Source organism: Vicugna pacos, chromosome 2, assembly GCF_048564905.1.
Source record: "Vicugna pacos chromosome 2, VicPac4, whole genome shotgun sequence".
NCBI classification, from domain to species: Eukaryota; Metazoa; Chordata; class Mammalia; order Artiodactyla; family Camelidae; genus Vicugna; species Vicugna pacos.
Genome location: NC_132988.1, coordinates 121,385,237 through 121,391,414, shown reverse-complemented (window position 1 = coordinate 121,391,414; position 6,178 = coordinate 121,385,237). Strand labels below are relative to the sequence as shown.

The 6,178-nt window shown below is 59.9% G+C and overlaps 1 long non-coding RNA gene across 1 annotated transcript; it reads left to right on the top strand.

The window, feature by feature from the left end:
* Positions 1-3,170: 3,170 nt before the first annotated feature.
* Positions 3,171-5,455, top strand: LOC140688457 (uncharacterized). Its single transcript, XR_012063174.1, has 2 exons — positions 3,171-4,820; positions 5,220-5,455. It is a non-coding gene; the product is annotated as an uncharacterized lncRNA (long non-coding RNA).
* Positions 5,456-6,178: the final 723 nt, after the last annotated feature.

The window sequence follows — 6,178 nt, the reverse complement described above, 5'->3', positions numbered from 1 at the left end:
GGTACAAGGCCAGTGAGGGAAGCTGCCCGGGTCCCGGGAGACTCAAAGTTTCCAGAGGACAATGCATTTCACCCTCAAGGGCAGAAAGGAATAGGTCTATCTGCCCCCACCTCCAGGGCGGAGGGGCTCCGGGCTCCAGGCGCCAAGCCAGCCCCCGACCCTGCTGTTTCCTCCAAGGCAAATCTCAGTTTCTGGACGCAGCTGCCCTGCGCCGAAGGCCCTGGTCCATGACAGCGGGCAGGGAGCCTGCCGGGGCTGCCGGGGGACCGGGGGGCACACCAGCCTCTCCATCTGGGCCTGCCCCAGCCTCCATCCCGGGCAGACTGCAAGTGCTCATGGGCACGGGGCAAGGAGAGTCTCATCTGAGCCTGGGCTCCGGGTCTGGGTGGGACAGGCTCCCGGAGGCAGTGTGCATGGGGGCTGGGGAACCTGGGGGCAGGCTCCCGGGTGAAGAGGACGTCCTGCTCCGGGAATTAAGGCCAAGGTCCTGGGGCCAACCCTCCAGTGGAAAGTTGGTAAACATGTACGTGAACAAACACAGCCAGTGAGGAAACCGGATGAAAGTCCAGTCCCTTCATCTGCAAAGAGTCCTGCAAGTCGGGAAGAAGGAGCAGCCACAGTTTCCCAACTAGAAAGTAAGCAAAGACGACCCTAGGACGCGGAGACCTGGCCGGTCTGCAGCCTCTCTGGTGCCAGACACACACACGCACGCACACACACACGCACACACACACGCACACACACACACACACACACACACAGCGAGCCAGAGGTACGGTCTCTCACTGCTGCGGCGGCAAGAATTGTGAAGTCTGGTGACTCCCAGGGTCTGGGTGGCTCTCGGGGGTGTATAATGGCCAGCTGGGGAATGCCTCCCCAGATTACATGGCTGTGTGTCTTGGATTAGCTGTTCCACACCTGGGAATCCACTCTGCAAGACTGTTCCCCCAGGACAATGCCCCGAGGACAAGGCACAGGCTGCAGTGTTTGCGACAGCAGGAGGTGGGAAGGGCTGAGGAGGGGCCAGGGGAATTAACAGTGACTTGTCTCCCCTGGAGCCCCACACAGACGTCACCAGGGGCATTGATGAGTTAAAAAAAAGAGCAGAGTCCACAGCCCCTGCGGAAGGGAAGAGGCAGGGTGGCTTCAGTGCTCTGGGGAGAGGGGCCCTGGAAGCTCCAGCAGCTGTGGGCGGGGCCCCGCACCCGCACCCCGTCTTTCTGCTCCTCTAGAGATGCTTCCCAGCTGTCGAGTGATGCAGCCAGAGTCGTCTTTTAATCCCCTCTGGCCACTGTTGGAGATGGACTGTGGGGGCAGCCGGCGGGTCTGGGGAAAGACTAGGAGCAGAGGTGGACTTGCACCTGGGCCTCGGTGCTTTGGGCCCGAGAATGGAGGGCCAGGGACGGGGACTAGGAGGAACACTGGCCGTGCTGACGCGTCCCTGCCAGGGCTGCCGGGCGAGGTAGGTGGCCAGGGCCCCATGCTGTGCACCAGGGGAGAGGCCTGCAGGGCGGCCCGGGAGTGGAGCTGGTCACGGGGGCCTGAGGTCCTCCGCCGGGTGCTGGGCGGCGGCCCAGAGGACCAGATGTTTTCCTTTAGAAGGGGAGCCCGGCTGCTTGGGGCAGGCTGACCGGAGGGGCCACGCAGCTGCCCCTTCTCAATGCTTCTCCCCGATGCTGCTTTTACTGGAAAATCAGTTTTGCAAATCCAGCTGGGCCCTGGCCCAGAGCAACTGGGGGTGGTGTGGCCGGTGCTCTGGCAGATGCAGACGTGATGCCTCTTCCCGCCTCCTCTGAGCCTCTTCTGGGCCCAAAGAGGAGGAGGCAGAGCAAAACCATCCCCATGGCCCTGAGTCTCCTGATAGTGGGCAGAGGGCTGAGGGCAGCCACCGTTGGGGTCCTCAAAGGACCAAAGACGGGGCAGCCTTGATGGAAGTGGGGTGGCTGGACATCCGGGCCTGCAGCGGGTCACAGTCCGACCTCGGCCCTGGACTCCTGCGCCAGGGATCCTCTTTGTTCTGGACCACCGGTGGGAGGTGCCCTGCCCCTCCATCACCCCGGACCTTCCTCGGATGGAGCCGGCCATGGGGCCGCGCCAATCTGCGCGGGACGGCTTGTGCTTTCGCAGCTCTGACGTGTAAGAAGCCCACACCCCCGCCCACTGGGAGGAGTGGCCCTCCAAAAGGGGCGGCCCTCTCCCGGGACTGGTGCAGGCTTACGCGCAGGCGCCAGACCAGCTTCTCGACTGCAGGCCCCATCTCTGTCTCTGTCATTGCACCTGCTTTTTAATGTGCCTTAAAGTTTCATAATCCCGAATCCACAGACCCTTGTTATTCCACATACATGTGGAGATAAGAGTTTGCTGACCATGAACCATTGGAATCCTGACTGGGGTGCAGTGAACCTCCGTGTTAATCTGCAGAGTTAACCCACTCCTCGCCGGACACCAGCATGCTGGTCCGGAGGGCCGAGTGTCCACCCCTGAGGTTCACTCTGGAGTCAGTGCAGGTCGCAGTCGGTGTCTTGAGAAAATTCATGAAGACGGTGGACCTGCCCGTGCGCCTGTCTGAGGACCATTCCTTGCCCTGCTCTCCGTGGGCCTCGGGCTGCCTGCAGCGCTGTGGGTGGGAAGCTTGATCTCGTGGTTTGCGACTGGGTTTTCTGTACCAATGGCTGTCGGCAGCTGTCAGCAGGTTGGTCTCCTCCCTCCCAATGTCCAGACCGCTCACCTCAAGCTCCTCCTTATAGCCATGGCTGTGCCCCCGGTCTAAACTCTGTGACCTTGGCTTCCCAGAGGGACATGCCAGCTGCGAGGGCAGGACTTGCCCAGGGTCCCGGGCAGTGAGGGGTGCTGTGTGGAGGTGCTGCCCTGGGTGCTGAGCGGGGCTCCGGCCTCCCCTGTCAGAATGGGGTTCCACCGCCCTCTTCTGCAGCCCCCACCTCCTTCCAGCCTGCGCCCAAGACCCTTGGAGTCGCCTCCACTGCCCCCTCCTGCAGCACCCGGACCCTGGTACCAGCAAAGCCAACAGTTGTTTTTGCCAAATGCAGCCAGAACCCACCCCTCCCCACTGAGGTCCACCACCTCCGGGCTTGCCAGGTCTCTTGGCTGCTGGGGGGCCAGGCAGGGCAGGACAGAGGCTTCTCTGGTTGCTGGGGGTGGGGGATGAGGGGCTCCTGCCCAGGGTGGGGGCCTGTGGGGGATCCAGAGGACCAGGTGCAGGGCTCGGGAGCCTTGGGATCCTGGCTTGGGATCTGGAGCCAATGTGGGCTGCTCCATGAGGCAGTGACATGTCACAGAGGCCATCTGTGGAGTCAGCCTTGAGACCACAGGCCACTGGCCACACCTGCCAATGACTTCTGCAGGAGCTGGGGGACAGAAGCCAGGCGTGCAGGGCATTCCGATGGGGTGCTGTCCAGCAGCCCCCCAAAACCAGATACCGGATCAGGAGGCATGGGGCTAGCATAAAGGAGACAGGAGAGTTACTCTTTAAAGATGGTGGGGGGGTCAGGGGCCTCAGAGCGAGTGCCGGGGAGGGGCCGTGAGGCCCGGAACTGGCCACTGGTCAGAGCAGGAGAAGGCCAGGGAGGGGGCTCCCCAGGGCGAGCCCCGCACCCAGGGGGGCAGTGCCATCCTAGCTGTCACCCTTGCGAGGTGGTCTGCAGTGGGCACCAGTCCTGAGCCTCACCCCAGCGGTTGTGCTGGGGTCTGGGACTCTGTCCCACCTGCTTGCAGAATGGCCATGCCTGTTTGCCCAAGGAGCCCCAGCAAGCCTTCCCAACCCCCATCCCAGGGTGCTGCGCTCAGGCCCCTCTGGGGACAGGAGACTCTAAAGGAAAAGCAGTTCCACAGAGGTTCCATCCAGCTGGAAGGGGAGCCTGGGGAGGGGGTCCTGGGGCCCCTGGGGCCCTGCTCACTGCCTCATGCCCCAGCCTCAGCGTCAGTCAGGGTGCAGCTGAGAGGAGGGTTGTTTCAGACACATGAGATTTTATAAGTCGGCTCCCCAAGCCCATTCTCAGGAAGCTACTGCAGGATGTGCTTCAGCAAAATGAGGGTGAAAACCCATGAAGAAGGAGTTATGGGGTCAGAAAATATGGCTACCAACACAGGGAGGTCCCAGGGCCAACGTGTGCCTCCCGTCTGGGGAAACGGCCCAGGTTCACTGCACCATTCAGGTCCTCACCAGACAAACAGCATCCCCACACCCGGCACTCAGCAGAGCACAAAACAAAGTGCGCTCTCCTGAAGCTCAGGCTTCTGCAAAGGACATGAGAGCAGAAACGGCTCAAGTTAAAGCGTGGTTCCAGCTCTGACTTGTAAGGAGCCCAAATCACTCCTGTCCTGGCAACAAGGAAGATTCAACAGCTTCTCCTCGGCCTGTCCCAGAACCGAGGCCATGAGGCAAACCAGCACCCTGAAATCTAGGGGACAGGTGACAACAGCATCCCGGCCAGGAGCAGCTCCCCTGAGGCCATGGTGGTGGGAGCACACTGCAGGAAGCCTCCGCTGGCGACTGTGGGGACTTGTGGGGGCCAGCCGGACAGCGTGGAGCCAGGGCCCCGGGAAATAAAGCCTCTCCAGCCATCACTGGACCCCTCCACCCACGACCGCCACAGAGCGGCTGCCCCCGCGCAGGCTCTGCACACATCCCGGGCCCGGCTCCTTCCCTCCCGCCCTGTCGTGTGGGGCCCCGTGTCTGTGAAAATGGACTAGTCCAGTCCAGCGCTGATGGACAGGGAAGTCCCTGTTTGGGTCGTTATGATGAAGCGGCTGTCAAGACCCCCAATGACACTCACTCCCTGCACGTCTGCATTTCTGTTGGGGTAAGCAGGGTGGGGGTGCTGGGAACCGGGTGACAACTGGACCCCAGGGAACAGACTCCAGGGCCAGTGTCCACACGCGGCTGCCTCACCACGGAGGCACCGAGTGGTGGCGGGGGGTGTCCACGGGCACCCAGAGCCTGGGCGGACGACCTTCACAACTGTCCTCAGTGGAGTCACAGCGGCAGCTCTGGTGCCAGTTTCACCCAGTGTGGGCCCAGCCGGGAGCCATGCCAGCCACCTCCCCGGTGGCTGAGGAATGAAGGCCTTGGTCCTGAGGGCGGACCCGGGTGCCTGGTCTGCACGCAGCCGCCAACCCCGCTGCACGTGCACTTGCTGCAGGGGCCACCCCCATGGGTGCACACGCTCCGCGATGATTCTGTATCGTCTTTTTTCTTTCAGAATTGATGTATCAGAGGTGATGTAATCTCGTAAGAATCAGAGTTGATGTAGTCTCATAAGATGACTGGAACCTGTGTGCTTTCTGCCCTCTGGAGTCTGCGGGAAATTAGTCTCTTTCTTTCAGTGTCCGTGAGGATCGTAACCATTGAAGCCAACTGTAATTCTCTTTGAGGAGTTTTTTTTAAGTTCAGTTTCTCAAAGTTACAGAGCAATTCAGACCTATTACTTTGTATCTGTTTTACCACGTGTGGTTTCTTTCATTTCTTCTGAATTCTCATGAGACGGTGGTTCATCCCGTTCTCTGTCACGTCAGTGACCTTGGGAGCTGTAACAACCTCTCTGTCTTACTTTCATTTATCCGACTTTTATCAATTTTATTAACTTTTAAAGAACCAACTGTTGAACTTAATACTCTACTGTGTTTGTTCCATTTGACTAGTTCCACTCGTACATTTATCATTTACCTCCATCTGTGATTTAAAATTTTACCGTTTTTCTAGTTGCTTAAGATACATATAGATTTAGCCTAATGTCAAGCCTTCATTCTTTTCTAAACTTGGCACTTAAGCCTGCAGCCTACCATCGTCCAGTCTCCATGTGCTGTACTTTCACTGTCATGTGGATTCTGGAGGGAGAGTGAGCGGAGACAACTGAAGTCAGAACAGCCGAGACTTTCCAGGATTAAGTAAAGACATGAAGTGGACGGAGTTCTGGAAGCACAGAGAAAGGCAGAACCGCAGGCGGACCCGAGCCTGAAGGAGGGCGGCCGGGGAGGCGGCAACGGGACCGACGCCGCATGAAGTCGGAGAACAGCTCCACGCCTGGAACCGTGCCCGGCCCCACACCCAGGCAGGATGTGGCAACATCGGGGCATTTTCTCCAGAAGTTTCCCGTAAGCAGGTTTCTGGAGGCTGTGCTCTTCACAGTGGTGGTGACCACCAAGGGATGAGCCGCAGGAG